The following is a 14,726-nucleotide window of genomic DNA, read 5'->3' as shown; positions in this document are numbered from 1 at the left end:
CACCAATAACCATGCAAAACAATGTGTCTTGAACAGTACTGCACAGTTCTGATATGAGTGTTATCAGAGAGATAATGCAGATTTACTGACAGTTCAAATAACTCTTGAGTTATTGGTAGGTCTGCATTGGAACTCCAATGACAGAATGTGCAATCAGTCTAGCCTCAAAATATCTAGAAATGTACTTGCATGCTCCCTCTGCCTAGAGTAAACTTCCATATAATTGCAGGATTTATAAAGGATTCCATAACTCGTGTGAATTTCATGTCACTCAGGTGCTCCCATTTATGCACCCCTAAATGTGCTTAGTGTATGTTCATGTATGAGTAAATGTAACCCAAACATGCAGCTACCCCTCTTATTTTGTTTTAAACAATTCTCTGTGGAAAAACCTCTTGCCATTAGAACTCTACCAATTGTAGGGCTGTTCACTCTACATTGCAACGCGGGTAAAATATCTACTCTTGTCCATTACAAGAATAAACCTATGATCAAAACCAAGGTGGTGTTGTTTTTGGCAAACATTTGTTAATACCAACACCCTCATTAGGTGTCCACTATGTCATCCTAAGTAATGCTATGTGTCAACAAATGTGAGCAGACTTTCTCCCACAAATTATCACACCAAAAGGGGGCAGTATGATGCATGGATAAATTGTAAATTGACACTTATGAAACAATGCCATGTGCACCACTTAGTCTAATTCAGATATGCAAAAAGTGTTTGGCTTAGGCTGATTAAGAGGTGAGGTAGGGGAGCTGTGATGGATTTATTTAAATCTCCGAGATATATAGATGGGATTAGAGGAATGATTGTCTTTGAGCAGAGGCATGCAACTGAAAAGCAAGCTCTTGAAATGTTGCTGGTCAGAATAGCATTAGCAACAAGAAGGTTATTCATGGAACAAAGAGACACCGGGCATGTAAAGGAAAGTATGTAAGTTAAGCATGCATGTCATTTGAGATGTCATCAGTGATTTCATCAAGAGGGATGTAATATATGAAGTCATAATCAAGGCATAGTGAGATGCAAGTTATAGTTAGCTCAGTCAATCTTAAATAGTGAATTTCATTGTTTTGTTTTTTTTAATATATAGAATTACAACACCTAACTAACTTCATTCTAACCCTTTTCTTTGTTTCTAGGTTTGTTTTAAACATAGGCTAAAATATTGCTTATGATCTATAATCTTATTATGATCATCATTTTAACATTTTAATTTTTCAGTGAATTTCTAGGTTTTTTAAAATGTAAAGTAAGATCTTATTGTCGCATAGGCTCTCATTATCCTAATGAGACTACTGGATTTTGAGAGGCAAGATGGTTCACAGTGTGGGGGACTAAGTCTAACCCACGGTGGATGACACTTGTCACTCTAAATCCGGGTTTTGTTCCGGCTAACTAGCAGTGCCTCATCGCTCCCAAATGGTAGACACAATTGGGCAGCCGAGCGCATGACATCTTAATACTTCTCAGGGAAGTTGTGGTCACTCAGGTCACGACCGGTTCTCTCATACACAGTGCCGTCTCATATATAAATGACAAAAGGCAGTATAAGTTTTAAGATTGGTTTAATAAAACGACTGCATTTTAGATAGCAAAGCGTGAGCTGCAATAACCAGAACTACACAACACAGTAGTATTAAAATAGTGACGATGAGAGTGAAGCACAAGAATAAAGCTATCATAGTGCCCCTGGGAGGACATCGACCCTCATACATGAGCAAAGGCCTGTAATCTGCATCAGCATCTGCAACGGGACATTCAGCATTCAGTTGTGGGTCCCTGGCTGAAATCTTCCTCTTGACATGTACTAGGACTAGAAAGTGTTTTTATAACTAACACGCAGATGTTCTAAGAAAATGTCACTACGCAACGATGTGTATTTTCTACGAATGGTGGAGACTAAACTTCGACCACGTTTACCGGCAATGTACCAGACTGTAGTCTTGACTGAAGCACAGGGCGATCAAGAATGCATTATTTGAGACCACAGGGCTGAATTAAGCTAAACAGTGTGATAGAAGAAATTAAAACAAGACCTTAAAAACTGGTTATTGTAAAATAACAGTGCAACGCTGAATAAAATATATCTAGGGCAAAGTGCACAGCGGCCTAGTATGTAAAATTAACGTGCATGAAGCTATATTAAAAATGGCTTCACTACATTATTATCATACCTGTTGGAAAATGGCCCACTCTGAAGGGTCGCTCCAAACGTTTTGCCTTCCTCATCCTCTTTTTCTGACCTCGTTTTTGTTAGCTTTAGGACTCTGGGTACTTTATCACTGCTATTCAGTGCTAAAGTGCATGTGTTCACTCCCTAAAACACGATAACATGATAACACTGAAGTGCACTAGAAGCAACTAGGGGCTCTAAATTAAATCCTACTAGTGGACCTGCAGCACTGATAGTGCCACCCACATACGTAGACCCTTAAGCATGTCTCCTGTCTGTCATTGCCAGGCCTCTGTGTGTAGTCTCACTGTCACTTGGACTTGGCACTAAAAAGTATTTGCCAAACCTAAAATTGCCCTTTTCTTACACACATCACTCACAAGGTAGGCCCTAGATAACCTGTAGGGCAAGGTGTTATATAACTAAAAGGCAGGACATGTACTTATAAGTTTTACTCCCAAAGTCATGTTTCACTACTGGGAAGCCTGCTCCTCTCATACGGTATCCTTAGAAATTCTCTTGTATGCTGTCAAGTGGCAATTTCTCTCCCTAAAACACGGTAACACTGACACGGTAACACTGATCAGCAATTTCTTATCTGAGAGGAGTAGCCTTGTCATATCTGGTATGGTTTGAATGGTAGTGAGACATCCTACTTACTGGTGAAGTTGGATTTTCCATTACTATTTTAGAAATGTCACTTTAAGAAAGTAGGCATTTATGTGCCCTCACTGCCATCCGTGCCTTACAGCCTGCCTCCAATGCATGCCTGGTCTGTGCCGGTTGGCAGCTCCCCATGTGCATTCCACCCAAGCAGCCATGAATACAGAACACTCAGCTGCCTCTGCATTCATCTGCATACAGATGGGGTTCCCTGGGCAGAAAGGGAGGAGGGGCATACTCTTACACTTCAAATGCCAGTGGCCTGCCCTCTCACAAAGGACTAATAACCCCCCACAGGGATCCTGGCAGACAGGGATGAGTTGAAAGAGGAACTTGTGCACTTCAGAACCACTCTTTGAAGTTTCCTGCACTTCAAAGGCACTTTTGGGTGTATATATAATGAGTCTGTGACCCCCCACCAAATCAGGCGCTTCTGGACCTACAACTAGACTCTGTCAGAGGGACCAAATGACTGCCCAAAGGGCTCATCTGGACTGGTTTGCTGGAAGGAATGCCCTCCTGCATGTTACCCTGCTGCCAGAAATTGATGCCTCACCTTGTTGCATGGAAATAATCGGTGCATCTACTTTGCCGCACTGAAAAAAACAACGCATCCATTTATTTTCTGGCATATCCCCTCCTCTGCAGCCCCTCTGCATCTTTATTTTTGATACATCCCAGGTACTGTGTATTAAAATGATACAACCACTGATTCTTAAGGATTGAAACTCATTTAAAACTTTAAAAAGTCATATCTTGACTGGTGCATATTGGATTTTTGTCCTTTATGTCTTATTTTATTCAGATGCATATTATCTATTTTCCTAAACTGGTGTGGATTACTTTTTGTGGTGTTTTCACTGTGTTACTGTAGGAGGCTGGCCTGGTTTGTAGTGGGTATGTAAGGTACTTACACCTTATACCAGGTCCAGTTATCCCTTATTAGTGAAATGTAGGCAGTGTCTAGAAGCCAGGCTCTCTAGTGGTAGCTGTAGCTGAGCAGCCAAGACTTATCTAGGAGACATGCAAAGCTCATGCAGTACCACAGTAGTGACACAGTACTCACACACATGAAAGAAAATACTTAGGCCCTCATTACAGCATTGGTGGTATATACAGCCAACCGCCGCGGCGTCGGCCGCCAAAAGACCATTGCCACGGCTACCAGCCGTCAGCTGGATTATGACCATAGCCGGATTTCTGCCAGAAGGATGCCGGAAATCCAGCTGCGGTCATGCCGACGGATGGAGCGAAGGTGGCGCTGCTGCCAGCAGCAGCGCCACACCAGTAGACCGCCGCAGACCGTATCATGACCCATGATACGGCCTGGCGGTGTTCTGCTGGCAGAAGCTGCTGTTGGCAGTAGCGCGCCGTCCCGTCTCCTGCCGAAGGACCTTCTGATATCAGGTAAGTTGGGTGCTCCGACAGGGTAGGGTGTTGGGGGGTGTTGTGTGTGTGTGTGTGGGTGTGTGTGTGTATGTCTGTGCGTGCATGTATGGGGTGTGTGATGCGTGTTGTCTGTGTGCGTGTATGGATGTGTGAGTGCATGCATGTTGTGTTGTGTGCATGTATGTATGTCAGATGTGTGGCTGTGTGTGTGAAGGGATGTATGCATGCATGGATCATGGTGGGTATGAGTGTGTGTATGCATGTTTTCGTTGGTGAGGGAAGGTGCATGTATGTCGTGGAGGGTCTGGAGAGGGTGGGGGGTTGAGGGGAAACCTGTTGAGGGGGAGAGGGACGGGGAAGACTCCCATCAGTGACAGGGAAGAAATTCCCGGTCATTGATGGTGCCTACCGCTATGGTTTTCGTGGTTCACGAAAACCATGGTGGTAGGCGGGGTCATAACCCCCACTGGCAGGCTAGCGACGGCCGCTTGGCTGGAGACTGAAGTCTCCATCCCGGCCTTCATTACCGCCAGGTCGGACGGTGTGGTACATTGGCGGTTTGGCTCAAACCCCCAATGTCATAATATGGAGAAAAGTACCGCCAGCCTGTGGGCAGCACTTTTCTTCATTTTACTGCCGTCCGCCGGGGTCATAATGACCCCGGCAATGTTACAAAAATAAAGGTACTTCATTTTGGTGACACAAATGCCAAAAATGCCATAGAGACTATACTCTCTTAGGAGGTAAGTAATAGGCAAATTATGTACACTAGTATGCAGAAATAGCTGTAAAAACAGTTACTAAACAGTGCAAATGGTGAAAATCACAATAGTTAAAAATGGGCCTAGTGGGAATACAGACCATATACTAGGAAAGTGGAATGCGAATGTCAGTTTCCCACCTAGGCAAGTGTAGTGCATAGAGGGGTGCTGGGAGTATTCAAAAATCCCAAAGGTAAGTAATACAACCCATCCCAGAGCCTAAGAAAGCAGGAGTAAATCACAGCAACTTTCTTAGAATACAAAAGAACACGAGAAAGAAGATAACACAAGAACCCGAAGAGACTGCAAGAGACCAACAGTGAATTTGTGGACCTGAAGACCTGTGGAAGAAAGGGACCAAGTCCAAGACGCACAGATGAGCGCAGGAAGAACAGGAGCCCCTGCTAACCCAGATGCAGTTGCAAAAGAAGGACCACCGGTGAAGAACAACAGTTAGTACTGCATCCAAGAAGATGGATAGAGGTTCCTGGTTTGTGCAGATGATGTCCCATGCCGGATTTATGATTGCAGTCAGGTTTGTGTCCCTGGATTCCGCCAACAAGCCTTGGCACATGCAAAGCTCGCGGTTAGCATAAAATGCCGCTGCCCGTGACCAGGAGGGACCTGGTTGACTCTTCCCAGGAGGGAGAGTCAGAGGGGGCTCTTAGCAACTGAGAGATCCCTCAGAAGACCAGGCAGCATGCAGGAGTCCCACAGTATGGGGACGAAGAAGGTGCCAACGGAGGCCCACGCAGCACTACAACATAGGGTCCCACGCCACTGGAGAACCATGCTGGAAGCTGTGCGTTGCAGGATAGAGTGCTGGGAGCCGGAGATGCATGATGCACAAAGAACTTTGTGGAGGGATACCAACAAGCTTTGGCAACTGCAAAACACACAGTGCACGGGGTACTGTTTTGCGTGGGAAGGTAAGCTCTTACCTCTACCAAAGTAGGACGTCAGGACCGTCGGGACCACTTCAGTCCACCACTTGTAAGGCAGGATCCACGAAGCTCATCAGAAGAGGGGACCCACGCCGCCGGTCGTCATTGCAGTGAGGTGGCTGCTGAAGCAGGGGATTGACTCCTTCACTCCAAGGGAGATTCCGTCGTTCTTCTGGTGTAGGCTGAAGATAGGCTTTCCTCTGAGGATGCACAACTGGGAAACAGTTGCAGTTGCTGGCAGGAGCTGAAGTTACAATGTTGTGATCTTTGCTTCCTTGTTGCAGTTTGTAGAGTTCCTGGAGGGTCCAGATGCAGTATCCTTGGTGAGAAGGTGAAGTAAAGGATGCAGAGGATTCCTGCTGGAGTCTTGTAATCCTAATCTGAAGAACCACCCATTAGAGAGACCTAAGTAGCCTTGAAAGGGGGAATGATCAGCTACACAGGTAAGCACCTATCAGGGGAGGGCTCTGACATCACCTACTGACACTGGCCACTCAGATGCTCCCAGAGTTCCCTGCCAACTTAGAATCCAAGATGGCAAAAACCAGGGACCCTCTGGAGGAGCTCTGAGCACCACCCCTGGGGTGGTGATGGACAGGGGAGTGGTCACTTCCCTTTCCTTTGTCCAGTTTTGCGCCAGGGCAGGATCTGGGGGTTCTTGAACTAGTGTAGACTGGTATGCAAGGAGGGCTCCATCTGTGTCCTTTAAAGAATTTCCAGTGGTCTGGGTAGGCTACCCCTCTCACACCTGCAACACCTATTTCCAAAGGGAAAGGGTGTAACACCCATCTTCCAAAGGTAATCCTTTGTTCTGCCTTCCTGGGCTTGAGCTGCTCAAGCAACAGGAGGGCAGATGCCTGTCTGAGAGCTGGCAGCAGCTGGAGCTGCCTGAAAAACCTCGGAAGGCTGGAATGGCAATAATGGGGGTCCTCAAAGGAGCACCCAGAGTGCATGGTACCATACAACTAATGCTTGCAAAAGCATTGGGGTATGATTCCAACATGTTTGATACCAAACATGCATATGTTCAGAGTTACCATTGTGAACCTGTATATAGGTAGTGACCTATGTCCAGAACAGGGGTAAAATGTCGCCCCCACACTCGGAAGTCCGGGACAATGGTCCTGAGGTCATGGGGGTACCTCTGCTAGTGCAGGGGTGCCCTCACACACAGGTACTTTGCACCCTGCCCTCAGGCCTGGAGTGCTTGCTATAGGGGTGACTTATCAGTGACCTGGTGCAGTGTAAATGGCAATGAAAGGGTTATGCACCTTTTTACGCAGGCTGCAATGGCAATCCTGCTGAAGCCTTTGCATGGGTTCCCTATGGGTGGCAAAAGAAATGCTGCAGCCCATAGGGATCCCCTGGAACCCCAATGCCCTGGGTACCTAGGTACCATATACTAGTATGCACATTGTGGGTGAAATACTGGGCTACCTGCATGCGGTGACAAAATTTAGAGGAGAGAACATAATCACTGGGGTCCTGGTTAGCAGGATCCCAGGGAACACAGCCAAGCAAACTGACATCAGGAAGAAAATGGGGGCAAAAAGAGGGTACTTTTCTACAGTTACTGTATGAGTTAGTGCACAAATACTTTACGCCTTGCCTTCTAAATTAAGTTTGTCTGCTCTATGCCAAGCTACCAGAGGGTGAACACAGGATAATTTAGGTTGTGTTGTGATTTGTACCGGGCGCACACCTCTGCCAACTAGAAACCCACGTTCTATCAATACCTAACTATAAGTTTGCATTAACCTTTGTTTTTTAGGGAATTTATATTTTTTCTATTATAAACACCCCTCTCTCACTGAGCACTGTTTTTGGCCATATGCAGCAAAGGGTTGACCACAGGACCAGGCCTGCAGACAGGCCATGTTCCCAACTCCCTGCCATTGGCAGACCCATTGCCGCACAGACTTTAGCCATGCATAGCCCAACTCCATCTCCAGTGGATACTTTTTAAGTGAGTTTTTTGTTTTTCAATGTTTTGCCATTTTCAATTACTAATTTTTCTTCTATCATTTTAATTTTTTCGTTCTACATATAAATTCTTTTCAGTTTTTAACTAAATAGTTTTTTATTTTTTTAGTATTTTTTTGCTTTTTAACTTTAGTTATTACTTCTTTTTCTTTTTACAGAAGTCTTTGTGCTCTGTTTTCAGTTGCTGTTTCATGGTTCTTGAATATACTATTCTGTTTACTCCTTCAGACAACAACATTATGACAATGCACTATCTCATGAAATGCTAAATTTTGTCATCAGTTTCTTCCTCTTCTTTTTGCAACCTTTCCCACAGAGCACTTTGTTATCTTTCAAATGCTTATTTTGTCTCTATGCGTACACTATGGTGTTTGGGTTTTTAGTCTACATTCCAGAGGTTCCCATTGAATACTGCCCAGTCTTTTCTCCGTGTAGCACCTTCTATGTTATCTCCTGTCCACTAATTTTGTTTATTTCTTTAACAGCTGAAAAGTCAAATAAACTGCTACACTAATGATTCCTTCCCTGGCCTTACTCCTTGTGGTATTGCAGAAGTGCTCAGAAGCACAATGCAGTCAACATCTTCCAATGATTAACCTTTCATAGCCATAATAGATGATGAACCTTTATTGGTCTCCAGTTCTCTCTTAGAACATGATGGCTTTATATTCTACGACTGAAAACTGGCTCAATTAAACACTAATCCAGTAATGGTGGTTAGTAAAATCATGTTTAAGGCTGATTCTAAAGAGAGTGGATTTTTTTTAGTAGTGTCTTCTGAATGGACAATCAAATGGTTGCATTTTTTATAAACTTTTTGACCATCCATAGGTAGCAGGGTACTCCTGCTGGACCGCTAGGATCAATGAAAAGGTCCAAGATGGGTTTTACTTCCTTTTCTGGGTACCATAGGAGTACTTTACAAACCCAAACTTTTTGAAGTGATAGTTTTATTTAAAATTTGAACCTAGAGATTTCCTCACAGGCCCAAATAAGAAAGGTGACCTGAGGTTTTAGTGGAATATTGGTGTTTTTATGTCTTGAGGTACAGTGGTACCCATAACCGGTACTGTGGGACCTGTGATAGACATAGAAACAGCATTGCATTGGCTAATATTAGTTTCATGTACATACAGGAAGTTCCCACAATCTGACTATTAACAGAGAGTGGCACTTCTCAGTACACACTCTCTGTGTACTGAGAAGCCCTCAAGGGTTTGTTTTTTGCTCTGAGGGCTTGACTTTACTACTGTTCATTGTTCACAAAGGTAAGTTACTATGAGTAGAGTTAGACTTTTGGACTAAGTTAGATTTTTGGTCCAAGTTTACCTTTGTGAATACCAAAAAGTAGTAAACTTACACAAAAATGTAAGTTCGCCTTTGTGAATCAGGCCCTTCAATAATTACCTGTGTCAGCATTATAATAGCAGGAATCTTTGGCAAAAAGGACTGGGATTGTTTCTCAACTTGTCCATTGGTACGCTATTGGCTCATTATAATTCTCTTGTGAGTTGTGTTGCCATTGAGTCGGAGAGACCTGCAGTACACATTCCTGCTGATCCACATGGGTTGATACCAGTTCCTATGTAGCCAACACAGTGTGTTGGTACCAAAGTGCCTATCCTAGAAAATTCTCATGAATTATTGCTGGACGAACAAGCTGCTGATGAATCAAGCCCCGGAGCTGCACCTTCATTTGATTATGTAATGCCTATTATCTTTCAATTGAAATAACCATCTTCTTCTCAGAGTACTGTATCCTGCCTCTTCTACGCTGTCAGGAAAACCCTTCCATGGGGTTGAAATGTCTCCTGCAAGCCAGCAACTTTGTTGTATGAAATGTCACATTAAAGGGGCTTTCTGCACATCTACTCCTCAGAGATGACACTCTGTGCACCATTCCAAGCCTCATTCTGATTGGGTGGCCATTTTCTTACCCATTCAAGCCTAATAAGTTTTGCATTCTACTGTGACACATTGCATCTCTCTGTTTAATGTGATGCCTGATTTTATGTGATCTCTATTTAGGGACATCATTTTTTCTAGTTTATTATTGGAAAGTAGAGTTTACAGTTACGGATTTGTCTTTCATTCAGACTCATGAGAACATTGTTCCTTACACCTCCTTGCTATCTTCTTATACAACTTGACTAATAAACGTGGCTTAATTGTTCACAGTAAATTTGGATATTATGTTCTCTGAGCATTTTCATCTGAAATTCCCTCATCATGCAATTTTAGACACCACAAAAATGATTCAAAATAAAGGGGGGCACCTGTTCCCTGAGAACATTGGCAAGAGTTTCAAACTTTTTTTGTATCAATTGATGCTAGCAAAATGTCAGTGGAGCACAGAAAATATATTCTGTTGCATTGTCTAGGGCCAGAAGGGCAAGGCATTTTTTGCACTTTACCCAAAGAAGCCTTACCAGACATAGAGAATAAAGATGATAACTTGGAAAAAGCCTTACACAGATTAGACAAACAATGTAAACCCATACTCATCACACTGAGGTGCTTTCATTTCTACACCAGAAGGCAAATACTGGGAGAATCCATTGATGAATTAATTCTTACTTGGAGGGATTTAGCCACTACTTACAATTTTGGAGAGACGACATGCAATGATGCAAGACCAGTTGATAGTCAAAATCAACAGCAAGAAATTCTAAAACAACTGTGGCTCATTGGTGAATCCACCGTGAAGAAGCAATTAAATCAGTCAAACAATCCATCACATGGTGCGGGAAATTAATGAAGACTGCTCAGATCACAAATTCAAAAAATTGGAAGTGTCACTACTAAAAAAATGAAACAAGAACCTAAAAGATTAAGTGAAGGCAAGGGAAAATGGTCATGTTTTAATTGTCATAGTAATTCTCACCTGGCGTCTTCAAGATACTGTCAAGCCAAAGGCAAATTGTGCAACAATTGCATATAGGATATTTTGGATGAGTTTGTAAGGATGGTAAACACACTCAAGGTCAGACAGTGGCACACGTTCATTATAATAAAAGTCCTGGAGCAGAACAGTAGATGGACCACAAACTTAAATCAAACAGCATAGTCCTAGTAATTTAGGAGAACAAGACAAAAAGTTCAACATCTAATGCAATAACTCACCAATGTGCTTAATGCAGGATTTAGGTCATAGAGTGATTTTGACTTCAGGTTTGTACACCAAGTTGGTATTTTGCCTACCCTGACATTAAAGCAGTTACCACGGCAGACCATTGACTTTAATGGTTATTTCTACACAGAAGTAGAATTTAAAGGAAGGACTTGAGCCATCAAAAGATATGTGGCCTGCAAGGGGGTACGTGTCCTAGGTTGAAAGGACCATAGATTTCCACAAATAGTTCAGAACCCAAGTGCTGTAGACCAGGTATTAGCCAAATGTGAAAAGGATTTCAGACCTATGCTTACTATTGAATTACCAACGAGGTTCAGTAAAGGGTTAGGTAAGTTAACAACTTTGTGAATCAAACTAAAGCAAGGCTTTGTTCCAGTCAAACAAAACCAAGAGGTGTTCAACTTTGCATACACAAGGATATACAAAAAGGTCTTCAGGGTCTCTTGGCAAAGGCAATGTTTGAACGGGCAGAATAATCACAGTGGGTTTCACTCGTATTGCTGACAAAAAAATGTATGGGATCCTTGGGAGTGTGTAGACCTCAGAGCCTTGAGTTCAAATATCATAGTCAATCATCCTTTGCACACTGTAAATTAATTTATGCCTCTTCCTGATGGATCTGCACTGTTCTTAAACCTTGGTTTACATCAGGTGTATCATCAGATGGAATCAACTTAGTATCCCATGACTATGTACGACTAGAACACCAAACTCTGTATGGTCTATTTCAATACTGAAGAATGCAATTTTGCCTTGCATTTGTGGCATCCGCTTGTTAAGGAGCAATGTACCATCTCTTTAAAGACGTGGGGGACAATGTCAGATGTTTTCAAGACGATCTCAGAGTTTTCTCTGAAATTGTCAAACAGCATTAAGAGGATCCACCCAAGGCATGTTTGAAATTGTAAATTGAAATTGAAGTTGAAAGTGCCACTTATTCAAAAGTAAAGTTGAGTATGTCAGCAACAATCCATTGGCACAAGTTGTTTCAAAAGAGTCTTTGGTAAAGGCAATTACACCCCAGCCAAGTAATAAAGAACAATTGCTGTTCTTTTGTGGTCTTCATGAGTACTAATGACATTTGATTCAAAGAGAAGCATTAACCACTTCGCTGCCAGGCCTTTTCCCCCTCCTGTGCCAGGCCTTTTTTTGCCTATTTGGGGCAGTTCGCGCTTAGGCCCTCATAACTTTTTGTCCACATAAGCTAACCAAGCCAAATTTGCGTCCTTTTTTTCCAACATCCTAGCGATTCTAAAGGTACCCAGACTTTGTGGGTTCCCCTGAAGGAGGCCAAGAAATTGGCCAAAATACAGTGAAAATTTCGTTTTTTTAAAAAAAAATTGAAAAAGGGGCTGCAGAAGAAGGCTTGTGGTTTTTCCCCTGAAAATGGCATCAACAAAGGGTTTGCGGTGCTAAACTCAGCAGCTTCCCAGCTTTCAGGAACAGGCAGACTTGAATCCGAAAACCCAATTTTTCAACACAATTTTGGCATTTTACTGGGGCATACCCCATTTGTGCAATTTTTTGTGCTTTCAGCCTCCTTCCAGTCAGTGACCGGAATGGTCATGAAACCAATGCTGGATCCCAGAAACCTAAACATTTCTGAAAAGTAGACAAAATTCTGAATTCAGCAAGGGGTCATTTGTGTAGATCCTACAAGGGTTTCCTACAGAAAATAACAGCTGAAAAAGAAAAATATTGAAATTGAGGTGAAAAAAACATCAATTTTTCTCTACTTTTTACTCTGTAACTTTTCCCTGCAATGTCAGATTATCGAAAGCAATATACCGTTACGTCTGCTGGACTCCTCTGGTTGCGGGGATATATAGGGTTTGTAGGTTCATCAAGAACCCGAGGAACCCAGAGCCAATAAATGAGCTGCACCCTGCAGTGCGTTTTCATTCTATACCGGGTATACAGTAATTCATTTGCTGAAATATAAGGAGTAAAAAATAGCTATCAAGAAAACCTTTGCATTTCCAAAAAGGGCACAAGATAAGGTGTTGAGGAGCAGTGGTTATTTGCACATCTCTGAATTCCGGGGTGACCATAGTAGCACGTGAATTACATGGAATTTCTCAAATAGATGTCTTTTTTACACACACCCCTATATTTGGAAGGAATAAATGTAGAGAAAGACAAGGGGCAATAACACTTGTTTTGCTATTCTATGTTCCCCCAAGTCTCCCGATAAAAATGATACCTCCCTTGTTTGGGTAGGCCTAGCGCCCGCGACAGGATATGCCCCAAAACACAACGTGGACACATCACAGAAAACAGAGCTGTTTTTAGCAAAGTGACTACCTGTAGATTTTGGCCTCTAGCTCAGCCGGCACCTAGGGAAACCTACCAAACCTGTGCATTTCTGAAAACTAGAGACATAGGGGAATCCAAGGAGGGGTGGCTTGTGTGGCTCGGACCAGGTTCTGTTACCCACAATCCTTTGCAAACCTCAAAATTTGGCTAAAAAAACACATGTTCCTCACATTTCTGTGGCAGAAAGTTCTGGAATCTGAGAGGAGCGACAAATTTCCTTCCACCCAGCATTCCCCCACGTCTCCCGATAAAAATGATACCTCACTTGTGTGGGTAGGCCTAGCGCCCGCAACAGGATATGCCCCAAAACACAACCTGGACACATCACAGAAAACAGAGCTGTTTTTAGCATAGTGACTACCTGTAGATTTTGGCCTCTAGCTCAGCCGCCACCTAGGGAAACCTACCAAACCTGTGCATTTCTGAAAACTAGAGACCTAGGGGAATCCAAGGAGGGGTGACTTGTGTGGCTCGGACCAGGTTCGGTTACCCAGAATCCTTTGCAAACCTCAAAATTTGGCTAAAAAAACACATGTTCCTCACATTTCTGTGGCAGAAAGTTCTGGAATCTGAGAGGAGCCACAAATTTCCTTCCACCTAGCGTTCCCCCACGTATCCCGATAAAAATGATACCTCACTTGTGTGGGTAGGCCTAGCGCCCGCGACAGGATATGCCCCAAAACAAAACGTGGACAAATCACAGAAAACAGAGCTGTTTTTAGCAAAGTGACTACCTGTAGATTTTGGCCTCTAGCTCAGCCGCCACCTAGGGAAACCTACCAAACCTGTGCATTTCTGAAAACTAGAGACCTAGGGGGATCCAAGGAGGGGTGACTTGCGGGGCTCGGATCAGGTTCTGTTACCCAGAATCCTTTGCAAACCTCAAAATTTGGCTAAAAAAACACATGTTCCTCACATTTCTGTGGCAGAAAGTTCTGGAATCTGAGAGGAGCCACAAATTTCCTTCCACCCAGCGTTCCCCCACGTCTCCCGATAAAAATGATACCTCACTTGTGTGGGTAGGCCTAGCGCCCGCGACAGGATATGCCCCAAAACACAACGTGGACATATCACAGAAAACAGAGCTGTTTTTAGCAAAGTGACTACCTGTAGATTTTGGCCTCTAGCTCAGCCGCCACCTAGGGAAACCTACCAAACCTGTGCATTTCTGAAAACTAGAGACCTAGGGGGATCCAAGGAGGGGTGACTTGCGGGGCTCGGACCAGGTTCTGTTACCCAGAATCCTTTGCAAACCTCAAAATTTGGCTAAAAAAACACATGTCCCTCACATTTCTGTGGCAGAAAGTTCTGGAATCTGAGAGGAGCTACAAATTTCCTTCCACCCAGCGTTCCCCCA

The sequence above is a fragment of the Pleurodeles waltl genome, chromosome 4_2 (genome assembly GCF_031143425.1).
Source record: "Pleurodeles waltl isolate 20211129_DDA chromosome 4_2, aPleWal1.hap1.20221129, whole genome shotgun sequence".
In the NCBI taxonomy this organism is placed as follows: Eukaryota; Metazoa; Chordata; class Amphibia; order Caudata; family Salamandridae; genus Pleurodeles; species Pleurodeles waltl.
Note: the sequence above shows the minus strand (reverse complement) of the source record.